This window comes from Mixophyes fleayi, chromosome 12 (genome assembly GCF_038048845.1).
Source record: "Mixophyes fleayi isolate aMixFle1 chromosome 12, aMixFle1.hap1, whole genome shotgun sequence".
Lineage (NCBI taxonomy): Eukaryota > Metazoa > Chordata > Amphibia > Anura > Limnodynastidae > Mixophyes > Mixophyes fleayi.
In genome coordinates this window covers 43,881,927-43,894,056 of record NC_134413.1, presented here as the reverse complement: position 1 = coordinate 43,894,056, position 12,130 = coordinate 43,881,927, and the positions used below count along the sequence as shown (strand labels likewise).

Sequence of the window (12,130 nt, the reverse complement as noted above, 5' to 3'; positions counted from 1 at the left end):
CCCAATAGAATGCATTGTACCAGGGCCGTAATTAGGGCTGTGCAATACAGGCGAGCGCCAAGAGCGCAACACTGAAGGGGGCGCAGTTTAGGAATATTTTAGGTTCATATGGTTAAAATTGAGGGCTATGGAGGCGGCATTTTTACTTTCTTGCTGGATTTGTACGTTACGGTTTTGCATTGTACATCTTACAATCAGTAGAACCTACAAAATTATGAACCTCTGAAATAGAGCGATCAACATTTATCAAGGAGCATTTACTGCATTTGTTTGACTTTTTCTACACTTTTTTGCTTTTTCATTTGCTTGCTAGCCTTTGACGTCTGCCAGTCCAATGTATTTAACACCATCCAAGAATGTCTGGCTAATTATGAAGACACCTGAAAATAATAGTATTCATAACATGTACATAGCAAACTGCAAGTTTGTATTTTTAACACATTATTTTAAGCATAAGTCGTTTTTCTTCTACTTTTAGTAAATGAAAAAGCAATGGAATTGTAATAAAATAGAGATTTCATATGGACCTAATTGTGATGGAAGATACCCAAAAATGTAATCATGCATCCAAAAGTTCTTTTTTGACTATGCAGTGGGAGAAGTTGTACTTCGGTGAGGAATGGACAGAGCAAAAGAGCATAATGGATTAAGACCCTAAATCCTGACGTGGTAAAATATATATATATATATATATATAATGTATATCTACTATATAAATATAATGTATATCTACTATATAAATGCCTAGTGGCGTGTGTGAAAAAAAAAAAACAAGCTGCAGCGCCACCTGCTGGGCAGAGAGTTATACACTGACCTATATATTTCTTGAAGGAGAAGTGACAGTTGGGAGTGGTTGCCGGGGGTGACAGTGGCGAGTTTTTAACACCTTAAGTAGCTTGATGAAGGATGTGGCGATGAAGATGAAGGATGAGGTAGTGACATGTGGACAAAACCACGTTAAAAAAGGGCGCTTGCGTCCGGAAGTAACGCTCTTCCCCTGAGGAGGCCTGGGCTAGGCCCAAATGCATGACAAGAACCTTTTTAACACCTTAAGTAGCTTGATTTGACTGGAATGCATAAGTATCATGCACGGGTTAACTTGTGTGTATGTATGTGTGTGTGTGTGTATATATATGTGTATATATATATGTGTGTATATATGTATGTATGTATGTATATATATGTATATGTATATATATATATATATATATATATATATATATATATATATATATATATATATATATATATATATACACTGCACAAAGAAAACCAAAAGGCAAGTCATGTTCTGATGAGCTTACTGTCCAAATCATATAGAACATTTTTTTTAAATGTCTTACTGGTCCTTGTTGGTCTTACGATTGCTATGAACTGCAAATATAGTTTTGGGTGCAATTGGGCTAATCTTACATGTAGAATACAATTTAGCTGGGGTCTATTTATCTAATCCATCTCCAGTGGACTAGCCTCACGCACAGTCAGGGCATACTGTGGTCACTAGACTACCACCGTGCTTGTCTGCCTTCACATGACCTTGGAGAGCACTCCCAGACTAGGACAGTCATTGAAGGACATTCCTCAGTCCTGCTATCGACCTGTTGGTCCTTAGGTAAATAATATTCTGTATTTATGTTTAACGTTCACATTTTCAGTTATAGTTAGAAGTAGGCATTAAAAGTATTAAGATCCATGCGCTCAGCATTCTTACAGTGAAAGAAAATCTATTTTGTACATAAATGGATAGTTAAATAAATATTTTAAACATCTGACATGCAATGTTTAATGAGCAAATTTGTTTAACCCGCTATCATTGTCGGAGATAAACTGAAACATGTAAACATGTTTGTAGAGAGGGAGAGAACCAGATGGTGAAATCACACAGGAAGATATAAGTAACATCTGTTTAAACACCCAGCCTGTCAGACGTGATGTAAACAATGAACCAGCACTGTGGGTGTTATCAAGGTATAATCAGACAAGCCCCAGCAGGAATTCTATACCACTTTCAGGGAACAAAGAATATATCTTAAAGAAAGTTGCACAAGTTGAAGCCAGGGGCGGATCTAGATAATTGGTGTACCGGGGGCGATTTAGGCCCCGCCCCCTTTCTGCCTTCTGAGGCTGCCGGCGGCTGCACATTATGTGCAGGTCCGTTCTGCAGTGACAGTGTGCTGCCCGAATGCTCTGATTGTGTTTAAAAGCCGGGCAGCACACTGTCACTGCAGAACGGACCTGCACATAATGTGCAGCCGTCGGCAGCAAGCCCCTGCTAGGGGGGGCGATTGCCCCGATCGCCTTTTCCTGGATCCGCCACTGGTTGAAGCTTGTTTCATGTATGGGCTGGGAAAATGGATAAAAATGCATGAAAAGTAACATGCACTCTAGAAGCATTATATTGATGCATTTTAACAAGTTTCCATATGGTTTTTCATACATTGATCTTTTACCAATACAATCTATTGTTCCAATAGCACAAGTTAAGGCATGAGAAATAGGGCATTCCGAGTTCTAAAATGTCAACGCAGAGTTGAAACTTTAGAACGCGATGGTGGGACTGTCACTATTGTCCCTCATTTATCCTATTTTTAATCCACTTTTCACGTGTGTATTAATGTGGGAAAAGCACAAGATAAGCAAATAATGTTAATGAGCCTCAGATGATAATGAACACTAGAATATATCTGCATTGTGCATATTAAATTTAGTTTAGGATTTTTTTGTCTTTTTAAAAGTCTCATCTGCTTAATCACAGACCCTACACAGTACGCAGAGGTCTTGGAGGATTTATACTAGGACACATATGGCCACTGTCTAATTTTATATAAGGGCTGATAAAATTACCATTTCAGTTGCCACTTTAAGGCAACAAAATAACTTAGCTCAACCCTGCCCCACAAGCCACTATTTCTTAGGCATTGTTAAGACGTGTACATAATGTGATAGGAAAGGGGAGGCAGGGCCTTCTGAATTTATATTGTAGCATTTTTACAACATGTGAGATGGAGGAACCACATTTCTCATCTAATGTAACTGGACCATCTGCCAACTTTTTGTGGCTGGAAAAATGTAGTGTTCAAAATTGAATGTGTGGCACTACTAGCCAAAGTGTCTAGCTATCAGTACACAATCTATTATTTGTATTGAATTATAATATACAAGTGTTGCTAATATAACTACAAATATAAATAATAATATATGTTTAAACGCCTGTAAATAGATTGTAATCTCTCACAAAAATTTGCTCTCCCTCCTGTCTTCTTATGGATATTATAAGTCAGCTCAGAGATCTGTGTCCTGCAGCCTAAGGCTGGGTACACACTACAGGAAACTTCTGATGCCATATCAGTAACTATTTTAACAACGACTGAGAAAGCATGCCAATTCATGTGTATACATTATATACATGTTTCAAAAGATTTACCCTCAGATCTGTGATCTTAACCTTTTAATAACCATCTGCTGAAAAGATCATGACTCTGTAAACCTTATGGAGATCCTGATCGTGAGTGCATACACATTACATGTAGGGAAGGACGTTGTTCCATCGTTGAAAGAGATATTTAGGCTGTTTAAAATTAAATGATATGATGAGCAACCATCGTTCATTGTTTCAGTGTACACACTATTGTGATATCAGGGCGAACAGTCGTTTATTGTGTGATTGGCACGATAAACGGCTGAAAAAGCTGTAGTGTGTACCTAGCCTAATACCTTTATATGGTCACGGAACACCTCTGTGACTTCTAGAATCCTTAAAATGTACATTATAAAAACTATTAAGCACCAACATCCTCCACAGCGGTGCTGTACAGAATAGGCAGTGCGTGTATAGAGGCCATTACAACAAATGCACCATTTTAACATTTGCACAACATGAAGACACAGTTTCTACAGTCCTTAAGCTGACAGTGCCAAGTACACTGCCCATCAGCATGATAATCAGATCATATTGGCTTTGTGCCTGCTATCTGCACACAGATGTCCATTCACTGCAGTTGAGGAGAGGTCAGGTCTGAGCAAAAAGAACATCATATTCAAACTCCCTCTGTGTTTCTAAAGCATCCTAGACTTTATTCAATTTAGCTCTACCTAGAAACCAGTAATAAACTGTACAAGTCTTAAAACATGATAAATAAAAACTATGACTATTTTTTTTACTGCATAACACTTCAAAGTACTTTCCAAACTCAACCATAACATTAAAGACAAAAATTGAATATTTATCTATTTTAATTCTATCTACTATTATTATTATAAGTTTTTATTTATAGGGCACCACAAGGTGCCCGTGGCGCCGTACAGGGACAAAAACGAATTACAATACAAGGTGAGACAGCACAGTACAGTAAACATAAAGCACAGTAACTCAGTAAGCTCAATGCACAGCTAGTGAGGGCAGGGGGAGTATCCGCAAATGACAGGGCCCAAAAGGAGGGCGCGGAAGACAGGTAGACCCCCAGAGGGGGAGGGGGCCCTCGAGGAGGAGGGCAAAGTAGCTGGAGAGCAGAGTTAGAAGTGGTGGAAACAGGAGGAGAGATGGCCCTGCTCAGAGGAGCGTACAATCTAAGGGGAGGGGTGGACAGACGGAGAAATGCAGGGGAGAGAGGGAGAGTAGAGGGACGGAGGCAGGGAAGGGGAAAGAAGGGGGAGAGGCAGAGGATAAGGTAGGTAGTTAAGTGGGAGACTGGAAGGCTTTAAGAAAAAGGTGGGTTTTTAAAGCCCGTTTGAACCTGGACAGGTTAGGGGAAGTCCTGATGGAGGGAGGGAGCTTGTTCCAGTGGAGGGGGGCAGCGCGAGCAAAGTCTTGGATACGCGCGTAGGAGGAGGTGATGAGGGGGGGAGATAGGCGACAGTCATTGGCAGATCGGAGAGGACGGGATGGATCGTGAATAGATAGGAGTGTGGAGATGTAGGGTACAGTGGCGTTGGCGAGGGCCTTGTATGTAAGAGTGAGGAGCTTGAACAGAGTTCTGTAGGGGAAGGGGAGCCAGTGGAGGGATTGGTAGAGGGGGGAGACAGAAGAGGAGCGTCGAGAAAGGAAGATAAGCCTAGCGGCTGCGTTAAGTACAGATCAAAGGGGAGCGAGATGAGAGAGGGGGAGGCCAGTAAGGAGGAGGTTGCAGTAGTCCAAGCGGGAGATGATCAGAGAGTGAATAAGGCATTTGGTGGCATCTTGGGAGAGGAAGGGCCGGATGCGAGCGATGTTACGCAGCTGGAAGTGGCAGGATTTAGCAAGAGAGAGGATATGGGGGCCAAAGGGGAGAGAGGAGTCGAGGGTGACACCAAGGCAGCGAAGTTGGGGGACAGAGGAGATAGAGGAGTTGTCGACAGTGATGGAGAGGTCGACAGGGGATGAGGTATGGGGGGAGAGGAAAAACTATCAGCTCGGTTTTGGCGAGGTTGAGTTTGAGGAATCGAGAGGACATCCAGGAGGAGATGGCAGAGAGGCAGGCGGACACCCTAGAGAGGAGGGAGGGAGAGAGATCAGGAGAGGAGAGGTATAGTTGAGTGTCGTCAGCGTAAAGGTGGTAGTTGAAGCCGAAGGAGCTGATGAGTTCACATGACCTATCTAAATACCTGTTCCTACCCACCTACTCCCAACATCTTCATATTCCTCCTATAGCCAGCTAACACACTCACTGTCTGGAAGCTCAATAGCTTTTTAAAGCTTATTTTTCCCACAAAATAGAATAGATTTACAGACAGCAGAGCTAGCTATTATTGGTGTTTTGATGCTTTTATTTGCAGATGTATTACTTGCAATGCATACACTCTAATTGTGTACAGTGGCTAAATGTAGTCCCTTTTTCTTTCTAAATTGCTTTTTTTTATTTTAAGCTAACTTTGCATTTAAGCTGGTATGTCGATGTCAAATGATAGGATTGCTGCAGCAACCATTCAGTCATCTGCGCTTACACAATGTATGCTCAATATAGCGGAGAATTAACTGCCTGGATAAGAAGGTGAGTATCTCGTCAATGGCAGAGGTCTACAACCCCTGCAATTCTGTTCTTGGTGCATAGGGTAGCACATTTACTTGTGGAATAATTTGTACTTATCAAAACCAAAATGAATACATTGCTTGTTGTTATTTAATAGTACACATGGCAATGTGAAAATAAGAGTACTATTGGTGAGGTCTGAAGAGCAGTGCTGAAGGTAATCTATCCCTGAACTAGAATCTAATAACCAAGAGCTGCACATGACACACATGACACATGTACACACCTGCACATAAAGCCTGATGTGGCTTGGAGCACCATGAATATTCGGCCAAATGACTGCGCCACACTGCTAAAGCAGACTGGAAAGTTCTATCTACTCCCTGAGATCAGGCATTCCCTTCTAAAACAACGTCTGTGCTTCTTAGCCAGCTGCTGCTTGTTTAAAAACCTAAATGTGAACACAATTCTAGTAACTCTTTTGTGTTGAAATTATGGTTATTGTTCCAGAGAAAAAAAGAAAATTACTATTAAAAGGTATGTTTTACAGAGCTGAATATTATATGTGAAATAAGTGAAGTGTTTATACTTAACTAAATATTTCTATCATGCTTTCTTTCATCCATATTTGTCACATTAAAATGTTTTTATTAGATCCAGCAAGGTATGAGTGACAAGTTGGCAGACATGATCTGCGAATCTAATAGTAGTAATAGTTCAATTCCCGACCATGGCCTTATCTGTGTGGAGTTTGTATGTTCTCCCCGTGTTTGCGTGGGTTTCCTCCGGGTGCTCCGGTTTCCTCCCACACTCCAAAACATATTAGTAGGTTAATTGGCTGCTATCAAAATTGACCCTAGTCTCTACCGGTCTGTCTATCTCCCTCTCTCTGTGTGTGAGTGTGTGTCTATATTAGGGAATTTAGACTGTAAGCTCCAATGGGGCAGGGACAGATGTGAATGAGTTCTCTGTACAGTGCTGCGGAATCAGTGGCGCTATATAAATTGATGATGATGATTGATGATGATAATAGGTTAGAATAATACATTTAGTCAAAGAAAGAGACACCTATCTGTAATAACATATCGGTAGGAATTTTAAACAAATGTTACAAGCTATAACAAACACATCTGACAAAGCAGGAAGGAGTGGGGGGCATTTAATACATCTGTAATAAAGGTCTGTGGTTAGGGTAATACTGACCCAAACATTCTACCTTCATTATGATATGTATATATACAAATTTCAGTTTTTGGGGTTTAATTGTTCTTTGAATATTGACATTTCTGGTAAAAAAAAATCCAAAGTAGGAATTGATCTACCTGTGTCTCTATCCATCTAGGAGGGGACAGAACAAAAAATCTGATCATAGAAATAGAAAACACTGCTTAAACCAGTTTTTTCATGTATCTAATCTGACTACATATATATTGAATGACCTTTTGCTATTTTGACATGGAGATGGTTAAAAGACATTGTAATATATATTCTTTTGTAACTTGCTATTACTTTTTATAGGGGTGCATCAGCATTTTAATACAATTTATAGTACTCATTATTTGTAAGCAAGAAAAATGTGAGAAGTTGAAATATAAATAACTGAATGTTTCCACATATGTGCTACTTGTGTTTCTAATCACATTGCTCAAAGTAGTGTGTTGTTGTTCATATTAACCAGATATGAAGAAAGCAATGCCCTGTATCCCTGCAGACACTAAATTCAATGCAACCAGCATAAAACAAAGTCAATCAGGTGTCCCATGCAGCCCTGAATAACTTATATAGTCATATAGAAGTTACCACTTTTTTTCTCCAGCTCCCAGAGTGGTTAAATAATATTCAGCATCCAAACACTCAACTGGCTGCCAATCTGTCTTGGCTTGAATTCACACAACATAAAACTGCCATAAGACAGTATATCCACTAGACTGTCACCACAGTTCCTATTGGTTCCTGCCAGCCAAGACATGCTGGCTGTACTCCTACTTTTCATCAGACCTATTCATATGCTTCATATGTGTTTCTACATTCCAAAAAAACTTCTAAGGCAAGAACAACCCTCCAGCAAACACCAATAAGTACTGGTTAATTGGAGAACTAAGCTGACAAATGAGGACATCTACCCCTATTACTATGTGTTATTTTAGTCTAGAACTAAAAAAGTAACATAACCAGGTTCAATCTCACTCCATCATCTACTGTTATGATGATCCAAAACACAACTGTCCAATCTCTAATCTGAAAGGCTGCCTACTTTTAAAAAAGAATAAATACAAATATTGTTGGTGTGCCAAATATCAATAAAAAAAATGTTTTAAATATGAGTATATAAAAAGTTCTTAGAGAAACATGCTTTAGGAAGCCACACTAGGTCCACATGCAAACACTAATACCATATATTATAATAAAATGTTGTAAACATTATTTAATAATTAGGCATAAATAGAAATACAGTTATCATAAATTAGTGAATATCTCAACTTTTATGAGGGAAGATGCTAATGTCCTGCTATCAGTTACAAAGTATACACACAGATGGCTAATGTCCTTCAAAGGAAAAATACTTGTCTAGTAAATACTTCCAGACCACTATAGAATAAAGCGCATTAAACACAATTTTAGACACCGTGCCCAGATTTACATCGTATAACTAGGTTCCAAACTCAAAATTATGTACTTAATTTTTCTAAAAAAAAGTGTGAACATGTTGCCGATTTCTGAATATTTAAATTTCCATATCTTTAATACAGCATCTAATTCCTATTCAGGCAATTCATAGTCCATTATTGAATAAAATCTGCTTCTTGTCACTCTGTGACAAGGGACGGGGAACAGACAGGATGCTGAATCTAGCTGAACTCACCGGTTCCATTCCGTCCATCATCAGGGAATCCTGGTCCCGCTGCACAGACCGCACCCGCACTGCGAACCACGAGTCTCTCGCTGACAAGCCACGCCCACAAAGGGTGGTAATCTAGAGAAACTCCACCCACTCGCGAACGAGGGATAGAAAGAGATTACGCTTTAATCCGCCCTTTACAATGGAACAAGACATCAATCAACCAGTTTCGAAATAAATCCCGCCCACAGACATTCCAGGATTAAGAGCTTCTCGTGTACAGAACTGTGAGTGTGATCTTATTGTTTACGATATTAAGGTCAGGGGTTTTAAAGGAATTTTTCATGAATAAGTAAACTAGTATTTTAGAAGAGGACGCTCCACAACATATCCCTTTTTCATTTATGCACGCTGTATAGCAGAGACAGACTGGGACTATTAATTAGCCCTGTCATTTAAAGCACACAGGCCCACCTGCCGTGGGCTCCATGCAGATATTGTTGCATGCTGATGTGGCGATACTGGTGCAGTGCAACATGAAGAGGCATATTCAATTGTTGGCGTTATAGCCAAAAATCTTTTGGCGCGCGCACTATTACCGCCATTACGGTAATAGTGCGCGTAAATACTGGTATTACGGTACTTTTCTCACCGGATTTCAGCTCGCGGCTCAGGGAGCTGCGAGCTGAAATCCAACTTATTATTATCGTAATACTGGTAATAGTTTTAACGCTGCGGGGATATTCAACAATTGAATATGCCCCGAAGCTTTGACATAAACCTATGTATCACCCTTGGGGGTATATTTAAGAAATAACGGTAGTGCACTATCATGCACTTACCGTGTAAATTAGTCCACGATGTCTCATACTCAAATTTATTAAAGGTGCATCGCAGCAGATATCATGGATATCTGCTGCTTTGCACTCCTCATCGTTTTTGCAAGCAGTCACCATACAACAGTATGGTGACTGCTCCTGGCCGCAATCTAACAAGTCCCGGAAAAAATTTTTTTTCAGTAACTTGTTGTGAAGCTGGCGTACATTATCAGAATTGAAGAAATCCAATGCTGTCAGCTCTGCTCCGAAGAGCAGAGCTGGACAGCGCATATGTGGAGGGATCACATGATCCCTCCCTGTCACTCAGCGCTCTCTCTCTGCAACGATAGTTGCAGAGACAGAGAGGGGATCTTTGTGTGCATGTCCAGTTCTTGAAGAATGAAAAGAACGAGGAGAAGACCTGGAGACAGCGCTTCCGAAAGAGGGGGGTAAGTATGTTTTTTTACATCACAGAAACAGCAGTTTTTCGGAACTGCTGTTTCTGTGCAGGGTTGTACATAAATGTGAGAAATAGTTCAATCCTTATCATTGCGATAAGGATTGAAAACTACTTTTAACTTTATGTGAATATTGATAAATGTGCCCCTTGGTCTTCAGTGGCAGATCCAGGGGGGGGAAGGCCATCGGGGCAATCGTACCCCTAGCACGGGCATGCTGCCGGCGTCTGCGCAGGTCCGTTCGGCTGAGTCAGGCAGGTAGAGTATGCTTCCCGGCCGCTCCGTAGGCAGCCTTAGCTGTCAAAAAGGGGGCGGGGACTTGATCGGCCACCGCCAACCCCAGTAAAATTATTTTCTAGATCTGCCCCTGCCTGATCATTCCCTTGTGCAGGGCCTGATTAAGGGTCACAGCCGTTCTAGGCTTACACCGGTTGGTGCCCCCCCACCACCAATGTGTGTGTGTGTATGTGTGTATATATATATATATATATATATATATATATATATATATATATATGTATATGTATAATGTATTCAGGTAGTACAATAAATAGATTCCAGGTGAGGCGGCACTCAAGGAGTTAAGACAACTTGTAGTTTGTATCAAAAGGGTGTATTTAATCCATTCCAATGTTTCAGTATAATACTTTCCTCAGGGACATCATGTCCCTGAGGAATGGATGGAATGTTGGAATAGATTAAATACACCCTTTGATACAAACTACAAGTTGTCTTAACTCCTTGAGTGCCGCCTCACCTGGAAAAAAATAAATTATATTATACATACATACATAAAACACACTTCATTCTGCACTTCATCGCTTACCTGATCTTACAGCGTAGACTACCTGATGTCCTCTTTTGCTTGTTCTTGGAGCGCTGTCAGTTGACTGGCTTCTGGAAACAGGGAGTCCTGTAATTAAAATGTGCAAAAATTGTATTCTAGTGCAAAATGAATGATTCCAACACAACATTCCATTATGGCCATATAAAACAATCCCCTAGTACAGACATAGACAATAAAATACTAACATCTGCCAGACCTGACTCTCTAGTATTTAGCATTCTAATCACCGCCACACAATACATGTCCCTCGCCAGCCACTACACCCCCCCAACCATTTTTATCAACCCCCCCGAAACGGTTTGACCCCCACCATCCATTTCATCAACCACTCATTTGCTCACCCCCCCCTGTCAATTCATTAAACCCCCCCCAGTCACTTCATTAACTTCTCCCAGTCACTTCATTAACCCCCCTCCCAGTCACTTCATTAACTGCCCCAGTTACTTAATTAACCCTCCTCCAAGTCACTTCATTAATTCTCCTCCTAGTCACTTCATTCACCCCCCCAGTCACTTCATTAACCCCCCTCCCATCCACTAAATTAACACCCCCAATTTATTAACCTCCCTAGCCACTTCTTTAACTCCCTCTCACCCAACCAACAAGCAGTTTTCAGTTATTCACCCCCCCATCCCCATTTATCTCCCTCCTCCTCCCCACTTATATTTAACAAATAGAACTTACCTTGAAGTCTTCTGCTCCTCTTCTCTCCAGCACTTCTGTCGTCTTGACAGGCAGCTAGCAGCACATCCCATGTTGTTAGCTGCCATGTCAGTGCAGCGCGGGCTCTGTGACTAGTGTGGTCGTGTGATCATCTCACATGACCACACTAAGCTTAGCACCGCAGCTGCACTGGCAGCTAACAGCATTGGATTTGCTGTTAGCTGCCTGCATCAGTGTAATTGGATGCTCTGACAGTCGGGACTGCTCCCTAGAGACCAGGGGCGACCGATAACGGAGGAGGCAGCGACGGACATTTTAGGTAGGAAAAATGTATATATTTTTTTAAAAATGCTTGTCATTTGTGCTGGCGCTGCGCCCCCCAGGGACCCAGCTCCCCAGGCTGCAGCCTGATCAGCCTAATGGTTGATCAGGCCCTGCCCTTGTGCAAAGTTGCACCAGGAAAATGTATAAAATGATACTGTTAAAAAAAATGATATAAAACGCATTGTATAATGTGTCCATGCTAGTTCAGTCTGAGCCAAATAAGAGTAATTTTTTGG

General features: G+C 41.0%; 1 protein-coding gene across 1 annotated transcript in view; it reads right to left on the bottom strand.

Moving 5' to 3' along the window:
* Positions 1-8,889, bottom strand: part of PLEKHG3 (pleckstrin homology and RhoGEF domain containing G3) — a 99,287-nt gene extending 90,398 nt beyond the window's left edge. Inside the window, exon 1 of the mRNA XM_075192494.1 lies at positions 8,809-8,889. The gene's annotated coding sequence lies outside the window, so the exon portion shown is untranslated. The remainder of the gene's footprint in view (positions 1-8,808) is intronic.
* Between the last annotated feature and the right edge of the window lie 3,241 nt (positions 8,890-12,130).